This window comes from Tachypleus tridentatus, chromosome 7 (assembly GCF_004210375.1).
Source record: "Tachypleus tridentatus isolate NWPU-2018 chromosome 7, ASM421037v1, whole genome shotgun sequence".
Lineage (NCBI taxonomy): Eukaryota > Metazoa > Arthropoda > Merostomata > Xiphosura > Limulidae > Tachypleus > Tachypleus tridentatus.
The window spans coordinates 22,546,213-22,571,225 of NC_134831.1; the positions used below are offsets into that span (position 1 = coordinate 22,546,213).

General features: G+C 34.6%; 1 long non-coding RNA gene across 2 annotated transcripts in view; it reads left to right on the top strand.

The window, feature by feature from the left end:
* LOC143255289 (uncharacterized) overlaps window positions 1-25,013 on the top strand; it is a 59,556-nt gene that overhangs the window by 15,680 nt on the left and 18,863 nt on the right. The gene's annotated exons all lie outside the window — the stretch shown is intronic.

Genomic DNA, 25,013 nt, shown 5'->3' on the forward strand with positions numbered 1-25,013 from the left:
AATTAACGAGTGGATATTATATGTGTACCATGTGTTACAATGTATATGAAGTCAAACTGTAATAAATAAAATGTTAATTTTACGTATTCAAACAATGTTTATTTTTGAATAAATGAATATCGAAGTAAACTTATAAAGCAGAAATTTTGATCATTACGAAAATGCAGAAATGATATCGTATTAGGAGTTCTGATATTCAAGGTCAAACACAGTTTAATTTCGCTTATTTATAGACTGGGACATCGGTCAGTTTAAAATCTGTGTTACGTCTTGGAGGCGATTTATACACCCTCATTGTGGTACTTCATGGAACCACCATATAACCCTCTTGTAGCGCTCAGTGGAACTATGCGCCCCTGGCTACACTCCATGGTACTATTTGTCTATGGCGTCACAGGCTTTGTGACCCCACAGCCTCAACCATATCCCCTCTCAAGCCCTAAGCTATCGGCATCATTTTTGTACAAAAGTGGGGTGCATGCTACTGATGATACTGCTAATGACCCTCTTGCAAAAGTAATAACTAGGTATTCGGTTTTAAAAGGTATGGCCATGTAGTTGGTGCCCTCGACAGGCAATATGCGGGTCGTCAAACATGCTCGCTCTTTCAACCGGGAGAGCGGTATAATACGACAGTAAATCCCACTATTCGTTGGTAAAAGAGTAATCCAAGAGTTGGCGGTGGGTGGTGAAGTCTAGCTGCCTTCCCTCTAGTTTTACACTGCTAAATTAGGGACGGCTAGCACAGATAGCCCTTGTGTAACTTTGCGCAATATTACAAATAACTCAAACCGGTAATTGGTCATAAACGTTATATAACAGTGTTTTTGACTACCGATTCTAATTTAACTAATCCTACACTTCTGTCAATAGATGAGACTATAACCGAAGTCTTATTCTTATGGTTGTTAACTATTGTTTTATTGTTATAGTTAAGTGACTACACGTAGCAAATAATAGCTTGTCTATATATTCAAACCTGCTGACACAGGTATTTGTTCTTTTAGCTAACAGTCCTTGTATAATAACGTACAAATGTCTGAGACCATTTGCTTGATAAACTATCCTGTGCTTTAACCTTGTCTGTTCTGCGTTTTTAACCATGACAACGTGACTGACGAATAAACAAACTAATAAAATATGGATTGTTAAAATGTACAATCTTGAAAAAGCACGATTTTTATTTTCTATTCGTTCGTTAAGCACTAAGGTAATTTGAAACTAGCGTTTTCATTCAATAGTCCTTCTTTCTACTATCATGTAAACAATTTAAATGTTTAATACTGTACTAATTCTACGGGCTGTACGAGAATGCTCTTGAGGATTAAATTGTTGATAGAGGAAACCTGGATGCTTCTTTTTTGTTGAGAACTGTAGTCCTCTATTATATCTCTCAAAAACTGCAAAGACTCGCCAGTATTAAACCTCAAATTGTCTGATCTAAGTAAGTGTACAATACGTTTAGAGTCGTATTGTAAGTCCTGAAAACAATTTTTAATTACAGTTTTGTTTGAAAGATAATTAGTGGATGTTTTGTGACAAACTCTGTGATTACAAGCCGTTTGTGTATAAGCATTTTTAACCACTGATTCATAACCAGTTATGGCTGGTTATGGTAACCAGCATTTAAAAGTGTTCATTTAAATCATGAATATGCTAAAGATTATTAATTAGCATGAAAAACATCATCAGACATTGCCAGTGTCTGAACACGGATTACTAGTAATTTTTAATCTGAGTACTTGATTAAGGCCTACTTGTCGAACAAAGCAGTTACATATTTCAATTGTAGTACAGAAATGGGGTTATTTTTTATGTACACAATATCCCAAAATATTCGAATAGAATTTTGAACTATCAGGGTTTGGTTTGGTTTTTAATTTCGAGCAAAGCTACTCGAGGGCTATCAGCATTAACCGTCCCTAATTTAACACTATAAGACTAGAGGGAAGGCAGATAGTTATCATCACCCACCGCCAACTCTTGGGCTACTATTTTACCAGCGAATAGTGGGATTGACAGTCACATTTTAATGCCACTACAACTAAAGGACAAGCATGTTAGCCTGTTTGGTGCGACAGGGATTCGAACCCGCGACACTCAGATTAGGGGTCGAGTGCCTTAACCACATGGTCATGCCGAGCCCAGCTATCACGGAAAAGTTATGTAAATAAACCATCCATGTTCCTTCCTCGAACTTGGTTCTCTTCAGGTGTCAGAGTGTTCCGCAAACAACCTTAGAAATTTTCATGTTTTTCTTTAGTGTAGAATCGGTGCCATACACATGAATCTGGACTACATTACTCGTCAATTAAATTTAAAAAAAACAATTGAGTTCGTTAAATTATCGTTAAGAAACAAAAATGAGTAACAGTTTCACCTGATTTGTGGTAAAGGTTCTGTTTTTAGAATTTAGTTTTTGAGCTGGATATCTGAAAATACGAATGCCTGGTCTATTTCCAAATTGTCAATATGTTGGGATTTCCGTAAGAATTGGTTTAGTCATTTTAAATAATAAAACATGTCCACTGATCAATAATGACCTCCAACTCTATTGAAATGAAGTTAAATAATATATCGTTAACTGATCTGGAAGTACTAAAGTTATTTCTATGTGTTATATTGCTATACTGAGAATATTTCAGGAACCTGATATGAAAATTACCAATAGATTTCAAAGAATCAGAAAGTTAAACGTTTTTGTTTAGTTAATTATTATTCTTCAGGTGTAAATGAGTGTAAATATTAAAGAGTGCAGTAGAACTGATTTGAAAATAAAAGGTCATGTAAAAGCTAACAAATCATTCTAAACCATTGGCGGCACGGCATGGCCAGGTGGGTTAAGGCATTCGACTCGTAATCTGAGGGGCGTGGGTTCGAATCCCCGTCGCACCAAACATACTCGCCCTTTCAGTTGTGGGGCGTTATAATGTGAGGGTCAATCCCACAACTCGTTTGTAAAAGAGTAGCCCAAGAGTTGGCGGTAGAGGGTGATGAGGAGCTGCCTTCCCTCTAGTCTTATACTACTAAATTAGAGATGGCTAGCAGAGACAGCCTTCTTGTAGTTTTGCGCAAAATTCTAAAACAAACAAACTAAAGCATGGGCTTCTTTCCGTTTTGTTTCAGTTCTTAATAGAAATATATTAAATCACGATATCTTCAGATACACCCTAGTAACACAAGTCTTCATCACAATGATATCTTCAAATATACCCTCGTTACACAAGTCTTTATATTTTCTTGTTGGTGGTGTTTCATGTATCGAAACCTACTCACTAAAGTATTTTTGAGCTAAGAGCCAGGCGTTGCCTTAATGGATAGCGTGCTTGGAATATGGACCTGACGGTTCTCGGCTCATTGCCCATTGCTACAAAAATATATATTAAGCACTTCGGGCCACACCTGTCTCAAAAAAGAGTGTAGGCCAAATCTCACATTCGATTAAACTAGAGTAGCCCACAAAATGGCAGTGGACACTGATGACTAGGTGCTTTCCCTCTGGGGTACCATTTCAAAATTAAAGTCTGTTACGCACATGTGGCCCTTTCGGTTCATTTTTATACCACAATAACCCTTTAAAACTAGTTATTCTGGCTGTACAGTTGCATCGTAGTTGATCAGAAAATACTTATCAATAAGTGATTCGTATTTTTAATTCACAGGACTTTATAATTTTGTTCTACGATGCAGACTGACTTGAATATTATCATTTCACTCCAGTATGTTCACCTTTGCTATACGTCAATGTTCACACATAAAAATATTAAAACACGGTTCACATCAACTAGGTGTTTATTGGGTGTACTTCAGTCATCTTCAAATTATAAAATAGGTTTCAGAACGTAGTATGTATTAAAATTAATATCTATTATTTAACAAGTATATAGTGAGGCATCGAAACATTAAATCCGTCAGATGTCAGCACTATTACTCACTTCAAAAATGGTGTCTGCACGGAATAAATCAAACATGTATAGAAAGTTAATTTCACAAAAAACGTTTCTACAGATTCAACTTTTATCCAGTACTGCCGTAAGTTCTAAAGACTTCCTTTTAATTCCCATAATCCAGAAACTGAAAACCAAGATAATTTAAGCATATGAATGACGCAAAATAAAAAAATCACGTGCATTGTTATCTGCTTATAACTTTGTTTATATTTTCCTGAGTGCATTTAAATATATCTTTACATCAGTTAACCGAGTGATTCGTGATCCGTTGCCGCAAAATCGCGCTCCGCCCTTTGGGGACATGTGGGATTTATAAGGGTAACAGTCAAACTTCACTATTCAAGTAGAGTAGCCAAAGAGTTGATCGTAGATGCTCTTGACCAGCGACCTTCTGCATCCTGTTATCACTTCAAAAGTATGGACTTCTAACACAGACATCCTTTCTTTACCTTGCGCGAATATATTAAACAAACATACTTTATACCAGTACTTCTTAACCGATGAAAAATTCTAAAGCATTCTAGTATCAATGACGTATTTACAAACACGCAAAAAACTATCCATTCTTCCCTCATCCATTTTGTGTATCGAAAGCTAAACAAACGTACTTTTGATCTAAGGGCCAGGCGTGGTGTCTTCGTCTTGTCTGTGAACTTAACTAATTTGTTTATTCACTATATCCCTGTTGAATTTCGGGCCATTTAATCGTACTGATGTGTGTTGTTTTTTTTCAAAATTTTCTGAAACTTTGCAACATTGAATTATACCTGCTTTGGTAATACGAAAAGTAGCAACCTATACAGAGATAATTAATTTTATTCTGATGAAGTAGCATGTTGATTGCGCCTAAAACAGAGCGTGTTTGGTAAAACAAACAGCAATCCAGTTTTACGTTAAGGTCGAGACTCTCTTTATGACGTGTTTGTTCTGATTTGATACAGAAATTTAGTTCTATGAATTATACCTATTTGAAAGGCATTTAACTTTTCACTTTACATATAAAAGTTCTTGAGGTTTCTGTTTTGTTTCTGTACCTGCTTTAATACTAATTGATTAATAAATTAGTATAATCAATTAGTAATAAATTAATAATTAATAATTTTATGTATTAATAGTATTATAGATGGTATTAATTAAATAATTAATATTAATTAATTTTAATTCGCCTGTTAACTGACGTGCATAGGGAAAGGGGTGGCTTGGTAAGCTAAAGGCTTTGCCTTCAATCTCTTGTGTCATTTTTCTCTGTCATAAAACATTCAACGATTATAAAAGATATATCACGGTTGTTTTCCGCTATTTAATAGGAAAAAGATAATATTTAGTGTTAAAATGAACGTTTCACTGGGACTTGCAGGAATTTATAATAAAAACGTAACTGAGATGCTAATAAGTGTTAATATGGAATAATTCACTGTTAAAGTTTAGATAGTAAAAATGTTTATAAGGGCAAATGCTGTTTTATGAGCGGATGTTCCTTAAAATAGCTTACAACAGTATACATACGTTTTAGTAATGGTGTAAAATAAAATAATGTTTCAGTTCTCCATATTTAGTTTACCTCCGTTTTTTGTTTGTTTGTTTTTGAATTTCCTCAAAGCCACTCGAGGGCTATCTGTGCTAGCTGTCCCTAATTTAGCAGTGTAAGACTAGAGGGAAGGCAGCTAGTCATCACCACCCACCGCCAACTCTTGGACTACTTTTTTACCAACCGTCACATTATAACGCCCCCACGGTTGAAAGATGAGAATGTTTGGTGTGACGAGGGACTCGAACCCGCGACCCTATCGAGTCGAGTGCCTTAATCACCTGGCCATGCTGGGCTAGGAATATAAGGAGATATGTTTGCTTCTCTGGGTTTTATTCTATATTTAACAGAAGTAACTATGATGCCCATAGTATCTTCCAACATTCCTTCACCTCACAACCCCAAAAAAGTTTCTTAGCCTTTATGTTTTACTATCTTATATAGATAGATAATACGCCTGCTTATTTTCTAACACCACCTAGTGATAAACAAGATAGACATTCTATCGATACGTGTTGTATCTTACTTCACCACAAACTATTTCAGTTTGCGTATAAAGAGTTGTTCGCCAATTTATTGTTATATTTGCATAATAGGCTTTCATTGTGAAAAATCAGCTAATTGCAACGCTCCACGAAGTTTATTATTGTTCTATTATAGTTGTTTCGTAGTGTTTGTTATTGTACTACACGCTTAAGCATACTTAATATTATTTTTTGTTGGACCTATCGTGTTCAGTTGTACTGAAACTATTATTTTCACGCCGGGTTTATAACAAGTCTAATAGGATTCAGATCCGTTTCGTCGCTTACGTCACATCACTAGTTCACCGGCAAATGTCCTGTAACAATAATAACGTACCATTGGTTTCTAGAGCATTCTTTTCATTCGTTAGTAATCTGAGTTATGTTTAATTAGCGAGTGTGTACGGAATATTCTAATAATATTCATCTCTCGGAAAGAAACACTCCTATCCTTTTAAACAGTTTTATATATGTTTATATAGGGTTTACTATTAAGCCTATTCTCTTAAGAATGCACTGTTGAAAACGTAGTTTACAGAATGATACTTTATTACACACTACTCTCTAAATGTGTACAGATTTCAGAGCAAAATATGTAATTATAAAAAAAGAGGGGCCATCATAAATCTACTATTACAGGACACTCCCACTTACAATAATTAAGCGGTTAAAGCGAAATCTATTTTTCTTTAATTTTAACGGCCCAGTTATTTTTACGTATCACATCAAGTCGATTATAACTAGACGACCCCAAATTACATTTCAAATATATCGGCTTACCTTAATAACTACAATTCTGTCCAGGTTTAAACCTGTTTTATGTTTTTGATTTCCTGCATTATCTTAGTTTTAAAATCTCTATAAATAAACAAATTACTAACACTAACGTTATACGTCAACAAATGAATATCACTGATTTCTTCAAAAATTATCTTGAAAAGGTATATCTGCTCGAGTCCTATTTACTTAAATAATACAATTGTTAAATAGCATTGAATATATTCAGAAAATACACCATTAAAGACCTGTTATATTCTCTACTATATATTTTGAGTTTTTACAGTTTCTTCACCTAACAGAAACTTTAGTCTTCAGTTTTTGTACCTGAGAACCCGGCATCATTAGTCTGAAAAGATAACTTTTCAAACTACAAAGAATTAAATGTTATCGAGTTTAATTTAAACATTATATATTTTAGTGTAAGATTTCAATAGATGCTATTGTTTGTTAATGATATGTTGCTTTAAATTATGGGACTATATATTTAAGTCAATTAACACGTTCTATTTCTGAAAGGGAAAGAAAATCCATGCTGGTCAGAAGTTTCTTCTTTAAATAAAACACCAGTGCTATAAAATTCAACTTACATTTTGTTATTGTAATCGATATTATATTGCAATAATTTTCTCAACACTTGTTTGCAAATATTTTACGTTATTATTATTCATACATGATAATATGACATTTTTTTCTTATTAGTAAATTAGAATAAGAATCTATGTATCTGTCTCCCATGTTTATGTGACATTGGAGATTGTGGATTTGTGCAATACAGAGCAGAGAGGAACATAAACATTTGGAAGGGAGAATGTGGCTTCTTTCATGGCGAGTAGTGACGTTTCGTGACGTAAGATTAAACGCAAATTGTTGGCCTTAGACCTGCAATGTTAATATTCAGCAGACTACGGCAACTTTCCTCCAATGTCATATCTCGTAGCACAAACTGAGTCAACAGCTGACCAATGAGAAGAGCATTATCGCAAATCTTTCCGCAGAGGAAGTTCTATGTTAATAAGGTTCCAGTGAACAAGGTTACTGCTGTCTATGGAATGGCTTCCTCAACGAGAACGAACTCACATACAAGAATTTCAGTGAGCAGAGTTAATATTTCGACAGTTTGCGTCAGTATATAAATCTTTCTGTTTTTGCAGAGGTCTTGCCAAACTAAGACTACAAGACATATCAATACAAAAATGTTTACTGTAAAAAAATAATAATAATAAAACTGCCTGCCTCCCCAGGACTTTTTTTTCATCAAGAAAGCATAGAAACGAAAAATTTTCCTACACATTTGTATGTTTTACCGGTTTATGATCAAAGTAGCTTCCAGGACATTTATCATCAGGTAAACAGAAGATCATCGGATTATAAGCCTCTGTTATCACATAAAATTAATCTCACCTGTACCTAAAAAAATTACCATTCTAAATACAAAATTACTACAACTTCTGAGCACTTATCGCCATAATAAAGCATATGATCACCTATCTTCCAAGCACTGAAGACTCGGCCCGACTTGGTCAAGTGGTTAAGGCACTAGACTCGTAATCCGAGAGTCGCGGGTTCGAATCCCCGTCGCACCAAACATGCTCGTTCTATCATCCGTGGACACGTTATAGTGCGACGGACAATCCCATTATTCGTTGGTAAAAGAGTAGCCCAAGAGTTGGCGGTGGGTGGTGATGACTAACTGCCTTTCCTCTAACCTTACACTGCTAAAATAGGGACGGCTGGCGCAGATAGCCCTCTTGTAGCTTTGCGCGAACTGTAAGAAACAAACAAATAAAATAGTTATACAAACAGGATATAACCAAATTCCAGCCGACCCCGCTGATACAACGGTAAGTCTATAGACTTACAACGCCAAAATCAAGGATTCGATTCCCCTCTCGATTTACTCAGCAGATAGCCCGGTGTGGGTTTGCTATAAGAAAACACAAACAACAACAACAAGTTCCAGGCCTCTTGTCATGATGTAAGTTACCACCAACAGAATAATCACTCGGCTTTTGACCAAATATTTTTCGTTGAACAAACAAGTTTTCATCAGCTTCTGGTGCAGTTATCATCACATAAACAGAGTCTCACGAAGCTCAAGAACACTTGTCATCACACAAACAGAATCTAACAAGTACCTAAGAGGCATTGTTATCACATAAGTAGCAGGATATTAACAGCTTTCAAAACCTTTAGACAACTTAGTATTATACTACCATCACATGTAACACAAATTACCATACTGTTTGTCATAATATAAACAAACTTATGCATATTTTGAAAACGTTTTTCAATTGTAAACAAAATTTTCAAGTATCTTGAATACCGATTAAAGAATACGTGTTCTAAAAACATCTGAAATTCATTGTTCTTACAACCTTTAACGTTGTAAGTCTCTAAACTTATCGTTCATCCACATGAGGACAAAATGAAAAGTAGAGTCCACTTAACAAAAAATGTTTTATTTCCTCTACAACCAGTTTTACTACCTCATTAAACGATAGGCCTAAATAACAAATAAAACTAAGCAGCTGTAAGTTTACAGACTTACAATACTAAAATAGTGGTTCCATTCCCATAATGGACAAAAAAGCTAGCCTAATGTGGCTTTGCTCTAATAATAATTGGAGTCATATAACGCCTGCAGTTTACGTATTGCAAATACAAGTATAGAGAAAACCATAAACCATTTTACGTGTATTTGATTGCAAACAACATAAAAACCTATTTGTATGAAAGTGTGTTTTTGCAACATATATTGATGTACGAAAACGAAAATATCCGTTAATTAAACAGAAATGAATCACATGTTTGAGTTAAAACTTCATATCGGTTAAGTCGGTAAAAATACGATTTTTCATCACTCTCAGATTGCTGTACCAGGAGCCATTTTAATTATTTATAGAAATAATCGTATTATTATCTAAAATAAGTAAGTTATAAATGAGGGATTTCAGTCGTACTCCCAATCTAATTAAACACTTTTATTAAACGTCTTATATATAGAAAAGTCACATATTAATAACTGTTTGGATGTCAATTCCTCAAGATAATAAATAATAAAAATTTAGTTATTTTGAATTTCGCTCAAAGCTACACGAGGCACGAGGACCATCTGCACTAGCTGTCCCTAATTTAGCAGTGCAAGACTAGAGTGAAGGCATTTAGTCATCATAACCTACCGCCAACTCTTGGGCTACTCTTTTATCAACGAGTAGTGGAATTAACTGTCACATTATAATGCCCCCGAGGCTGAAAGGACAAACATGTTTGGTGAGATAGGGATCCGAACCGGCGACTCTCAGATTGCGAGTCGAGCGTCCTAACCGCCTGGCCATGCTGCACCAAATAATAAAGACCTTTAAAGGAATATCTCGTAAAAAAAAATACAAATTGTAGACAGTCTTGCATATAATAAACCTTGTAACAAACACGTGGAAAACTTATTCACTTCTGTCATAACAAACTACATCTCTGTGTTATTAAAATATATTCTTGCGATTGTATGATCTTAGTACAGTTTAACAACTAGTTTAAATGTGTGTAAGGCTGGATTATTCGAGAGAAATTACTTTCAAAACTAAAATTTGTAACTCAGTCATATCCTTGTTCTGCTTATCCCTCACAACTTAGTTAACACCAAGTGTATTAACCAAATTTACATTATGTAAATAGTATACTACAATTCATAATGCATAAATATGATAGTCGTAGCTTTCCACTAGAACACTAACAGAATGCTGAAGCCACATTATATATCTCAGTTGTGAGTGTTATAAGCTTTTCTTATTACGATATATTCATGTAAAATCTGTTAGATTTTTCTTAACTTACTTTTAACCTTTTGTTATTCTACATATGTAGTAACTCCATTACATTCAAATATCGCGTTTGACGTAAACTAAGTTGAAATCAATTTCATGCAACCCCTTAAGCACAAACATGTAATTTACATCTAGAAGAATCAAGTGTTTAAGAATGTTCACTTTTCCATATAGGACAGCACATGTAGAGGGTACATGTACAGTATAATTACCCAAGTCAGCTGTTGTCCTATTTGACAGTTGTCTATTTTAACAATAGCTCTGCAGCGTAGTTTCCATTTCAAAATGTTATCACGATAAAAACATTCTACTCCTCCTTCATACTTTCCATAATCCATTTAAAAAACGAGGACGACCATTTTTAAGCACTCATATCAACAGTAAAGTTGAAATGCGTAAATAACTTGACCGGTATGTCTTCATATTGAATAGCGTGAATACACATGTCATTTTCTAGTTATGTAAGGTATACGATGGATGAAAAGCAAGCAGAACTCGGAGCTTTGTTTTGGTGAGCTCATATTCTGTTTGCCTCGTTTCGGTAAAAAAGCCGATATTTCTTTGTGGTACAAAGGGTCCAGATCACTGTCATTATGGTAAAAGAGTACAGCTTGACGTTTTTCTCAACTTTCTTGATTTCTAACTTATTCCTAACGTGATATCCACCAGTCATCACACGTTTCATAAAAAGATGATTAGCGATATGCCATGTTCCACTTTTGAAAAATTTTCTTAAATCAGTTTAGCAGTAGAAAATGCCACCAAACTTCTTACAGCTTTCATGCTACACAAACGTTTCGTGGACTATGGCCATGTACTTCCATTTTAACAGGTTATATATCGTTCACACAGTTTTCTGTGGATGGTCTTCCTTCTTCTTGGTTGTGTTTCATGCTGTTATTTGAGATATATGCGTGGCTTTCTTTACCAACCCTTGTAGTCATAAATTCTCACTTTACTTACCATGGATGGAGTACAGTTTGTGGCAAGTATCTTTCTGGATGATTCTGATGCTCCAGTTTGATCAATATTCCTCTGTTTTCAAATCTCATAAAATGCATACGACGTCCTTGTGTAAAAAATTCTAAACTCCTCATTAGAATACATCTGAATGATTTCAATGTGCAAATATTTTGCAGTCAAGAGTTGTTAATACTCTCTTTTCTTTTCCAAAAGTGATTAATTGTCTATAGCATTACTCCAATCACGAACTCCAAACAGTATCAGATTGTAACTCTCATTCATGCCATTTCACGATAACCCTATACCACATGTGACTATCAGATGGCTTGCTAATTTGCATATTCAAAATATGTACCTAAACAGATAGACAGAAGCCGCGCATGTTACATCACTTTAAATATTTTTAGGAATACAATTCAAACAGTCCGCGTATTTTTTGAACAGACCTCGTACATTGTCTCGCTTCATTCGCTTGCAGATTTTAATTACACTTGCTCCGCCTCCACGTCTATAACAGAGTTAGATCCTCAACCCTTTGTAGTTAACATTTTAATAGACATAACAAATGCAAAAAGTTGCATAATTACTTCTTGTACCAAATGGTTGAAAGATGTAATCTGGTTTCATTTTGAGTGTTTTCAATGCAATTAATTCGATAAAACAAAGAAAATCACTCCAAAAAGCAATCAAAAGACGAAAATCACGTAAAGCATTTAAAAAAGAAAGTAGTCGAGAATAATAACGAAGAAAGTTATTAAGATAACAAATTAAGCGAGAGAAGGAAATTGAACTAAATTAGAAATAAAATAGCATTAAATAAATAGATATGAAAGATAGTCTCCTCCAATTAGAAGTAAATAAAAAAGTGGGCAGTAGAAAGACACTAAAGGTCAATTAATAAGACAGACAAAGTAGCGAGTCAAATAAGAAAGAAGCTCTCGACTCAAATAAAACTGAAATACGTCTAAAATAACTAAGTGTAAAAGAAAAAGTCGCCTGATCAAATAAGAATGAAATTCGCCTGCGATAGTTAAGTAATAGAAAAAGGTAGTCAACCAAATAAGAAAGTCGCATAAAATAACTGAATAATAAAGAAGGTATTGGAGTGAAATAATAAGTAGAATCGGTTAATATAACGAAATAAGAAAAAAATGATAGTAGAATAAAATAAGAAATAAAACTGCTTAATATATAACTAACTGAGAGATGAAAGATATGTTAATCAAATAAATAAACAACAGAGAAAGAAGAGGTAGTAGAATTAAGTAAAAAAGAAACTCGTATATGAAAACTGAAATAAAAGATAGTAGAAACATATAAGTTGTCGAATATAATATTTCAAATAGACCAGCCTTCTAAAAAATTAAAATAACGTGATCGTTGTTGGTTGATTTATAGCTTCTGTCTACGAATAAAGAACCGCTTTTTAACACAGAGGCTTTGTTTATCATTGGCCCGCCATGGCTAGGTGGTTAGAGCATTCGACTCGTAATCTGAGAGTTACGGGTTTGAGCTCCAGTCACACCAAACATGTTCGCACTTTCAGCCGTGAGGTCGTTAAATGATTACGGTCGATCCCTCTATTTATTGGTAAAAGACTAGCCCAAAATTTGGCGGTGGGTGGTGATGACTAACTGCCTTTCCTCTGTCTTACATTGCAAAATTAGGGACGGCTAGCGCAGATAGCCCTCTTGTAGTTTTGCGCAAAATTCCAAAATCAAACAAACTGTTCATTATTGATGTTTGTTAAGTTTGGTTTGAATTTCGCGCAAAGCTACTCGAGGGCTATCTGCGCTTGCCGCCCTTAATTTAGCAGTGTAAGACGAGAGAGAAGACAACTAGTCATCACTATCCACCGCCAACTCTTGGGCTACTCTTTTACCAACGAATAGTGGGATTGACCGTTACTTTTAACTCCCCCACAGCTGGAAGGGCAAGAATGTTTAGTGTAACGGGGATTCGAACCCATGACCCTCAGATTATGAGTGGAGTACCTTAACCACTTGGCCATGCAGAGCCTCTTTGTTAAGACCTTAACATAATTAAAATGGACGATCACGTCACATTTACCTTCGACATATTCAAGTACACCCAACTTGAATATTCGCATGTTTTTAGACGAGTTAAGAATTTTCCTTTAGTGGATTAAATACAGTCTTGCTTACAGAAATAACAAATAAATTTAGAAAATGCATTTGGTAACTACAATGCAATAATGCGGTACTTAAATATAAAATAAAAGTGTTGGTGACAATTACATTAAAAAATATGCTTTACCTATTTCTTATATATCATCCAACCCCCCGCTAGTACAGCAGTAAGTCTACGGATTTACAACACTAAAATCAGGGGTTTGATTCCCCTCGGTGGGCTCAGCAAATAGCCCGATGTGGCTTTCCAATAAGAAAACACAGCACATATATCACCCAATAATAAATAAATACTGTTTACTAACCTATGGCAAGAGAATAACAGAAGGATATTTCGGAACTTCAAATATAAACGGTTAACTTCACCCATTTAATTAATCTCGAAGCACTTTATCAGTGAGAAAAAAATAATTGTTATGTAAGAGAATTTTCATGTTACTGAACTCTAACTCAAAGATTTTTTAAGTGCTAAGTATTTTATAATACGCACAATGTTACACAATTCTTGTTGACGAGAAACCCACTTGAAATAAAAATGCATCTCAGAACGGCTGATATGGCAATTAACACTTTTATTGATAAGAAGAGAACAAGAACGACGTTGTTCTCTCCTCATCAATAAACGTGTTAATACCCATACCAGCAGTTCTGAAATACAATGTTACACAATGTTAACCAAGTTTGTTTTTTTAATATATTTAGCGTAAAAGTTACTGGTTTACTGGTTGTGTGTGTTTTTCTTATAACAAAGCTACATCGGGCTATCTGCTGGGCACGGCATGGCGAGGTGGTTCAGGCACTCAACTCGTAATCCGAAAGTCGCGGGTTCGAATCCCCGTCACATCAAACATGCTCGCCCTTTCAACCGTGGGGACGTTATAATGTGATGATCAATCCCACTATTCGTTGGTAAAAGAGTAGCCCAAGAGTTGGGGTGGGTGATGATGACTACACAGCTAAATTACGGACGGCTTGCTTGTATAGTTTTGCGCGAAATTCAAAAACAAACAAACAAGCAATCTGCCGTGTCTACCAAGGGGAATCAAATCCCTAATTTTATCAACATAAATCAGAAAACTTACCGCTATCCCAGCGAGGGAGAGGTTTACTGGTTGAGCATTCGAAAACGTTTATTGTTAATTAATTCACGATAAAAGACAGTTTTAAATTTTTCTGTTGAAGTACAGTCACTAAAGTTTGATAGTGGTGTTTATTAAGTCAAGTTTTAAGATGAATCATTTTATATAAGTATACCATTGGAAGGAACTGTATAGTTAAGCATTGATTTGATTTACAACAACACGAAAGACATGGTCATTTTTAAGTAAGTTCTAATTTTTAAGTTGGTGTACTTTGCTACTTAGTTAGATTTCTGACGACCAGATTGATGATTCTTCTATGGGTTCAAGACAGACGCCTTCTTTGGCAAATATAATTTGTCGTCTTAAAAAACAATGTTTGGAAAACCGCGCGTAATCGTTTATATTGCTTTATTATTGCACGCGTATGGGTGACATGTTAGTGTTCTTTAAGAACTCTTGACAAACATATAGGGATGACACGTTAATGTTCTTTAGAGCTCTTGACCAACACATGTGGATAACACGTTAATGTTCTTTAGAGCTCTTGGCCAACACATGTGGATAACACGTTAATGTTCTCTAGAGCTCTTGACCAACACATGTGGATAACACGTTAGCATTCTTTAAGAATTCTTGACCAAACTTCTCACTTTTTTCAATACTTGTAAAATAAACACTAGAGTATAAACTCTATAATACTGGTTTGTATTTTAATTGTGTAAATTTTATTATCAAATATTATTCTTTACCAAATAAAATAATAATTTTTTGTTCTATCGTGCGCATGATATATCTGGCACTTATAAAGTTTTGTATAAGGAATTCAACATTAAACCAAAAATTATTGTGTAAAAACAGATTTTCCATCTATGTTCTAAATAGGATATTTAAGGACTAATTAGATAAGTGAACTAAACCATTTATATTTGAAGTTCCGAATACCATATGAGTAAATGTTTTGTTGTTACTTCTTTATATTCTGTTTAAAATGTACGTTGGTTTGTTTTAAATCTCGCGCAAAGCCACATGAGGTCTATCTGCGCTAGCCGTCCCTAATTTAGCAGCATAAGACTAGAGTGAAGGAAACTAGTTCTTACCACCCATCTCCAACTCTTAGGCTACTCTCTTATTAACGACTAATGGAATTGACCGTTACATTATAACGCCCCCACGGCTGAAAGGGCAAGCATGTTTGGTGTGACTGAGATTAGAACACGTGAATTACGAGTTGAGTGCCTTAACTACCTGGCCATGCTGGACCCAAATATAAAGTAGTTGAATCAACAAAGTGACCTAAATGTGCAAGATAAGAGAGAGAGAGAAGTTTCGAATCAAATAAGAAAGGAAAAACATAAAATTACCAAATAAGAAAACAGTCGAGTTGAAGAAAAAATATCACCCAAGTTAATTTAAACAAGAGAGAGAAGTTGTACTCCAATCAAATAAGTACGAAAGTCGACTAAGATAAATAAATAAAAGACAGCATGTAGTCGAATCAAATAGGAAATAAAATCACGTAATATAACTAGATAAGGTAGTTGAGTCATATAAGAAAGAATGTCGCCTGGGACAAAATAATAAAAGGGAGTTGGTAGTCGAGTAAAATAAGAAAGTTTGTTTGTTTTTGAATTTCGCACAAAGCTACTCGAGGGCTATCTGTACTAGCCGTCCCTAATTTAGCAGTGTAAGATTAGAGGAAAACAGCTAGTCATCACCACCCACCACCAACTCTTGGGCTACTCTTTTACCAGCGAATAGTTATAACATTATAACGCCCCCACGGCTGAAAGGGTGAGCTTGTTTGGCGCGATGGGGATGCGAACCCGCGACCCTCAGATTACGAGTCGCACGCCTTAACACGCTTGGCCATGCCGGGCCCATAAAGTAAGAAAGAAAGCTGCCTGAGATATCTGAATACTGTTGTAACTATATACGTTTTTAATGTTGAAATGTTAGATAGAAGAAACAGGTAATTTTTAATTATGTAACGTGACGTTAACCTCAAATTAGTCCGAAAAAATATTTGAAACAAAGCAGGTTGGATAAACGACGTTTTGCGATTCGTCAATTTTGTTGAAAGTTGAGTTGAATTGAAAATTATATGAGATAAGAGAGGTATTGGGCTACTTTGTACAAGTAAGATGTACATTAGTTCTAACTGTGTTTTAAGAGATGTACAAGTCCTTTGTAAACGTAGACCTAAACAATTTACGACAGTGTAAAAATGGTTTGAAATTGTAGAAATATTTAAAGAATGGAATAAATTCATTAAGCGGACTGCACATTGAATTATTTTCCTCGAATAATTTAAAAGAACCCGCCTATAAGAACTACAGTGATAACTGTGGTATGAGAAGTGTGATATTTTAATGAAAGCAAAACGGATGTTTAGTTGATCTTCAGTTGTTGAAGATAACGACCACAGGAGCACAGACTGAGATATAAAACCTGTTGTACAGAATAGAACACTATAAAGGAAAATAAAGTGAATGAAAAGAAGCTTTTAAAGTAAACCAAAAAATATACAAAAAATTAAAAGTTTATTTCAATTTGTTTGGAATTTCGCGCAAAACTACACGCAGATTGGGAGTCGAGTTCCATAACCACCTGGCCATGCCAAGCTCGAAACTTAAAAGAAAACAAAGAAGAACGTGACAGAAAGTTAAGGGAGGAGTGAAGGAAAAGAGATGTACCATTTAAAAAAAAACAATTAAAATCTAAAATAAGTGTGACCGAAGGCATGGTCGATGTAATTTCAGAAAACCCGCAAAGGGACTACAACAGCTTGGAATAAATGTGAAAGCAATAAAGAGAGGCTGTGATGACAAAATTGACTATGTTAAAATTGAAATAAAGTTTGGTTTGAACTTCGCGCAAAGCTACATGAAGGTTATCTGTGCTAGCCGTCTCTAATTTTGCATTGTAATACTAGAGGGAAGGCAGCTAGTCATCACCACCCACCACCAACTGTTGGGCTACTCTTTTACCAATGAATAGTGAGATTGAGCATCACTTTATAACGCCCCCACAGCTGAAAGGGCGAGTATGTTTGGTGTGACGGAGATTCGAACCCGCGACCTTCAGATTACGAGTCTAGTGCCTTAACCTCCTGACTATGTAGGCCTTGAAATATAGATTAACATCGATGAAAATGAAAACAAGATCAGTGAGTTAGAAAACCACATTGGCGACAGAATAAAACATCTAGAAAATTAGTTATTAGTTGCAATGACTAAACCAGTCTCATTTCTTTTTTCATTGTTTCAAGAGTTACAGTCTAAAACACTACCTACTATAATATATGGAAAAAGACATTTTATCTACACCTACTACCATCACTGATGAGCCACCTGAAATGAAGAGTATTTCTGGATTACCCCAATCATAATGGAAAAAAAAAATTGGACTGAGGTTGGAATGACCCATATGAAATCATTTCATTATAGTCCATTGTTTTCTTGATAAACTTGTTGAATAATTAAGAACAAGTTATAGATTTTGTTGCCTAGCTTTCACAACATTAAACAGTGTTTCAGCTGAGTGTTATAACAGCTACCAAAAGTTGGTTGCCACTTTATTTTAATGGATCGGGAGTGATGCATCAGGGAAAAGGATCCAGAATAGAATATGAAAGAAAAAAGGGACTTTATCTAAACTTACAGACGATTTAGTAACCCTTGCCCAGTTATCTTACCTAGATGCTCCTCGTGAGAAGATGGATTTCTTGCTACATGACAAATTTATATTAGTCATAATAGATGGTGATATGAGAACTGGGTTGAAGCAAAGTACATCCTTAGAGGAACCCCTATAATTGGTTATTGAACTAGAATTAATTAAAATCACATATAAACAGGTCTAGAAACACTATCTAGAAATTACAGAATCATCAGATCGAATATAACTACTTCTAATTACAGTTTAGAAAAACTTAAAGGATTAGTTAAACAAAGTTGCTCAGAATGAAGGAAATAAGCAACAAGACAATGGGTGTTTTAGGTGTAACAGAGAGATAGAATTGTAATAGATGCAGGAAACCTGGTTATTATAGCCAAAACAGTGAGGAGTCAAGAGTCGTTAAGATACCATTACACAATGTCATCTTGAGAATACAGTCTTCAAGCCTTTATTGTCCTTTTGATATGATTAACTGGACTTACAGGACAAAATTTAGCTCAAAATACATAGGAAGTCTTGCAGTATATTGATCGACATTGGTTATAAAGCTACAATAATTCAACCTGATATAGAAAAAGAAGCAAACAGGAGGTGGAAATAAGTTTACAGCGAGAGTAAAGTTAGAAGTTGCCCTTACACTAATAAACTTCTATATGCCTCATGACTTTGGGGTCATTTACACTGGGGAAGATTACATATTGGGAAATCACATTACATAAAATATGAATACAAAGTTAGGCTTGCTTCAAATAGTTTCACATTCTATGACCAAGATATGATAAACAAGAGAGCAGTTCTTGTACCACCGAGAAGCAAAGAACTCATAACTATTATTTGTTAAAAATACATTTACATCTTGTGACGGGGCTGTAAAATAATTAAACAATTCAGTGTGTCCTAATGAATTAATAATTGGTAGAACTCTTGTAGACCTAAATAATAACGATGTCATCATTAACGCCATGAACACACCAAAAATAGGATTCGAGTCAAATCTTGATGGCACATTGTAATATATGATAATGTACAGGTAGTACATTTATATCAAAGAACTTTAGGAGTAGTCATCTCTCAAGAATGATGTGGGAAGTCTGATATGAACCATTTATTCAAGAATAGATTACAACTTCACTCATAACGGTTGGAAGGCCTTATCTGTGGAGGTCTTGTAAGTGATCAGTGTCAGCAGCTACACAAATTACTCACGAAATATTAACACATCTTTTCACGTTGACCTCAAGACTTGAACCAAAGTAGTAAAATAGCTTACAAGTCCACATACTGGTGATGCAGCCACGATACACCAGTTAGCCAAATGACTCCCACTAGCAAAGTATGCTGCAACTTTTAAAGTAATAGAAGCCATGAAGGAACAGTAAGCCATAGAACCAAGTACTAATTCTTGAGTATCGTCTTCTGTAGTTGTGAAAAAAAGGATGAATCCACAGAGTTCTGCATAGATTACCAGGAATTAAATGGAGCTACAAGCAAGAATGGCTACATACTGCCAAGGATTGACTCTTCCTTGGATTTTTTACAAGGATTGAAATGGTTTTCAACAATGAATCGTAAGAGTGAGCATTATCAGGTGGAGGTACACAAAGCAAGTAGAAAGAAGACAGCTTTACAGCAGAATGTGGATTTTAGTAATTTGTTGTGTTGCCATTTAAATTATGCAATGTATCTGCTACATTTCCGAGACTAATGAAGTGTGCATAGTTTGAATTGTTGGTAAGTTTTTGCAATCACGAAAGTCAGGTAGCAAGATGATTCAAAAAATCCGAGATTAAAACTTTGATATTTTTCTTTGCCATGGATAGAATCATAAAATTGCTGACACGTTATCCTGAAGGCCATTTGTTCTTGAAGAATGTAAACAGTGTGTACAGAGGAAGGCGTAAGAGAGTAAAGAATAGTTAACCTAAAATACAGCAGAGTATAATCCAAGATGTGGCACACACAAGTGTTGGTAAAGAACCAGTGTAGTCCAACACTCAACTCAAGGATGCTGAGGTAAAAGATCTTGAAACCTATTAATCAGTGAATCATGAACAGCGCATAATGACCTTTGTGGCAAACAACTGCTCTTTACAGCCCGAAAACAAAGATGTAATGGGCACACTTATATTCATTATGCCTAGAAGAAGGTTTATTAATTCTGAAATGAAAATATACTAATAAATGGCTATAGTCTGCAGTTATATAATCTTTATGTTCCACAACACTCCATCAGCTCCACAACCTGCCAACAACTAGACAGTTAAGTGATAAAAATACACCATATAGAGTAAGAGAACACTTCTATTGATTTGAGTTCCAGGAACCTACAAAAAACGTACGTCACAGTTGTGATATACCATTTCGTCAAATGGTCATAGGTATATGCTGTTTGTAACCAGGTAGCAAAAACTCTAACAGAGCAACTCGTCAATGGATTTGTTTTAAGATTCTGGACGCCAATAGAACACCACTCAAATCAGGATTTGTACTTTGAAAAAGTCTTTTTTGCAGGAATGAGATAAAAAAGACCAAGACAACAAATTTTCATCCATCTTTTGACTGGATGGTGAAGAGATACAATCATATACTCTTAAATCAACACAACCAATTTATGTGGATTAACATCAGAATTGTATGATCAATATCTTTCACAGCCACTTATAAGCTATTGAACAATAGCACTCGAAACTACTAGCACTACACTATCATAATAACTGATTTGTTATTGGATCTTCTGTACTTTCGGGAGGCCTGTCATTCAACAGAGTTTTATATGGGATATGTCGAGGGCATAATAAGCACCAATAATGGCATAGATGATTTTATCTGGGGAGAATTACATCTGCTGACGACAAAATTAAAAAACACTATGATGTTAATTCTATATGACCGGATTTCATCTAGGCAACATGGTACGGTTTTACAATCTTTGCAAGAAGAAAACATGAATTTCAAAATTAAGCGGACGCAAAGAAGGGCAATGTGTTGTAACAAAAGCAATCCACAAGGATAGATCATCCATCCTCTGTGATCATTTTTGGAAGTGAGCCAGTGAGATAATTGTCAATTGCATAACTCCAGAAAAAAACAAAAGTTTTCAGTTGAAACTCGGCCTTTTGAAGAGCCCAGGGTTTCTTTTGTTTGTTACCAAAAATCATGACAGTTTATAAATGGTTTAAGCTTGCAGAAGCATTTAAAGGATGAATCAAACAAATTGCATATAATTAAGTGGATTGAAAGTTGAATTATTTTCATCAGTTAACCTAAAAGAACCCGGCAATAAGAACTATATTACTGCAATACTGTTTGTTTTACTTTGTTTGTACTCAGGTCTTGAATAACCGTCATTACAGCTTTGTACGATTACTATTCCGAGAAAGTCATCTGTAACGTAAGAAGGTTAAGTTGTAACAAGTTACTGCTCCAAGAAAGTCAACTATATCGTAAGAAGGTTAAGTTGTGACAAGTTAGTGCTCTGAGGACGTCAACTATATCATAAGACAGTTAAGATATCGTAATTTACTACTCCCGGGAAGTCATCTTTATCACCAGATGATTAAATTATAACGTATAAGTTTTTTTTGTGGAAACCATATATATATATATATCACAAGATGGTTAAGATATAGCATGTTACTGTTCTGAGAAAGTCAAGTATATCGTAAGATGGTTAAGATATAATATATCAGTTCTCCGTTTAAATCAGCTATATCACAAGATTGTTAAGTTATAACATGTTACTGCTTCGAGGAAGTCAAGTGTATTTTAAGATGGTTAAGCTATAAGCATGTTACTTACTATGTCGCGAGGAAATGAGTTATATTTTTTTTAACGGAGAAATGACATTTCTTGTGAACTTTTTCTGATAAAAAAATAAATATTGTGAGGATATATAGCAAAATATCCTCAAAAGCTATGAATAAGAATTAAAAACAACCCGTGATCATGTTGACTGATTATAATGGGAAGTTTTTTTACCAAGTTCTACATGAGTCTTAACGGCATGTAGTGAAAAACTAGTAACATATGGGCGAGATATGAAAAAATATTTAGTTAGGAAAACACTTCTTGTAGTAAATGTAAGTACGATGTTTGATTAATTACATGTAATAAATTAGATATGTTATTTTGACAACAGAGATATCCCAACTGTACAATATTGTTACAATTAAACTCAGCAAAGATGTTTATTCTAATTAAATTGCTGAATTTATTATGGTTTTAAGTTTTAATACTACACATCTGTTATCTCAGATTATAAATCTTCTCATTCAGTATGGCTTTAGACGTTTATTCGTCTAACATTTTGTCTAAATATTCCCAAAACTTTGAAATGAAAGGTACGTATATATATATATATATCAACTACAGACATTTCCGAAGTTATTTGAGTGTTAATATATTTGGAAACTGAATAGCTCGGTGATATTACCAAAAGCCAATTCTATAATCTGTTTGTAAAGTTAGAGTTTATTACTCGCTTATAATTTCTTACAGAATTCTTTAAATCATTATAAGCCAGAAATAAGTGAAACGCAAAGCTAAAAACGTAATGAAATTACAACATCTCATTGAGTTTCAAGTACCATTAATCACTGTCACATTTACACATTTCTCTGAGTACCACACATCTTCTGACACATTAAATCAAGCTAACTAAAACTAGATAAAAAGTGAAAACATTAAGTTCATTTTTAATTTTCATCCTGAATTTTAGCAGAATTTATTTGACTTCAAAAATATAGCTCGTATATTATTCTATATACATAATAGTTTGACTTCAAATTATATTTTTATTGCTTATCGTATAAATTTATTAGTATTTGAATCATATTTTTATTTATTTAATTTCGTATTAATGAGTATCGCATATTTAAGAAATCTTTCATAACACATTAGTAATGCTAAGTAATCACTTGTTTAGTGTCAACTTTTTGGGGTATATTAAGGGTATAATAAACACACAAATCTATACCAATAATAATTAACTCACATCAAAGTCAGCGCCATTTTTACTTTTTAAGTCTGGAGAGTTGTTTTTCGTTATTTGTTTTGCGGTAAAAAGCGAAAGTGGGTGGGGTAGGACCGGTAAGTGGTCTGTAGGGTCTTTTGCCCCGCCATAGTGGTCATCAAACGAAAGAGTATTATGACCATTAGTCTATACAACATTGTTAAAGCACGTTTTATAAACGTAATGTTATATATAAGCAAGCGTTTTGTTAGCGTTTAACAGGAATTTGAATAAGAAAATGTCTGCTGGTGAATAGAAGCTCTGAATTTACAGCTAAAGTGTCGGATAGCATGTTTGTAACGTTAAGACATATATATTTTTGTGTTCACTGCTTTAGCCAAAATCACATTATTAATAACAAAATAATATATTTTTTTATCTCGAGGCTGTGCTCAGTGCTAAAACTAATATGGATGTTTTAGTACAGAGTTATACCATTTCTATTCTACACACAGTTTTGGGGTAAATATAAAGATTAATTTCACTGAAAAAAACTCGAGAATAAAACGTGCTGTGTGCTACTGACAACCTTATAAACTGTAAATGGATTTTTCGCTATTTTAAATCAAATACCTTGCTTTCAATGATGCAATGTCTAATTGGAGCTTCGGCCACATTAATTACAAACTCTGTGATTGGAATTCACTTTCCTATAAGAAGTTGTTAAAGTACAATGTATCTAAAAGTCCGAAACTTACCAGTTAAGTCCAGTTGTTAGATCCAATTAATGACAACAACTAGTTGTTAGATAACGCTATTTGTCCTTGTTTTCTACGAAACTTATCAGAAAAGTACACATGTTATGCAACATTAGTTGTTTTTTTTTTGTTTACTCTGCCAGTTACTAAACCAGATCAGGATCTGTATTTTAATCTTATATTTCTTATTTTTACAAAAGAAAACGGAGGGGGCCCGAGCAGGGCCAGGTGGTTAAGGCTTTCGACGCGTAATCTGATGGTCGCGGGTTCGAATCCCCGTCACACCAAACATGCCCGCCCTTTCAGCCATGGGATCATTATAATGTGCGGTCAATCCCACTATTCGTTGTTAAAGAGTAGTCCAAGAACTGGCAGTGGGTGGTGATGACTAGCTGTCTTCCATCTAGTCTTACACTGCTAAATTAGGGACGGCTAGCGCAGATAACCCTCGTATAGCTTTGTGCAAAATTCAAAACAAAAAAACAAAAAATTGAGGTTGGCTGAATATGGAGAACTGAACCATTTTACACATTTATTTTACACTGTTACTAAAACGTATGTGTACAGTTGTAAGTTATATTTAGGAATATCCCGCTCATAAAACAGTAATAAAGAAGTGAATTGCTCTCAGATGTGAAAGTAATATGCCCTCGACGACCACCGAGGTTGGAATTTCCAAATTAAAATGGTTCTCTGCCTTTAAAGATACATTACTTGTTTGTGTATCATAAAATTAATAACATTCCAAAATAACTCTCTGTAAACCACTTGTCCGATCAGCACAAAAATGTTCCAAGAGAGAGAGAGGGAAATTTTTCAAACTCATAA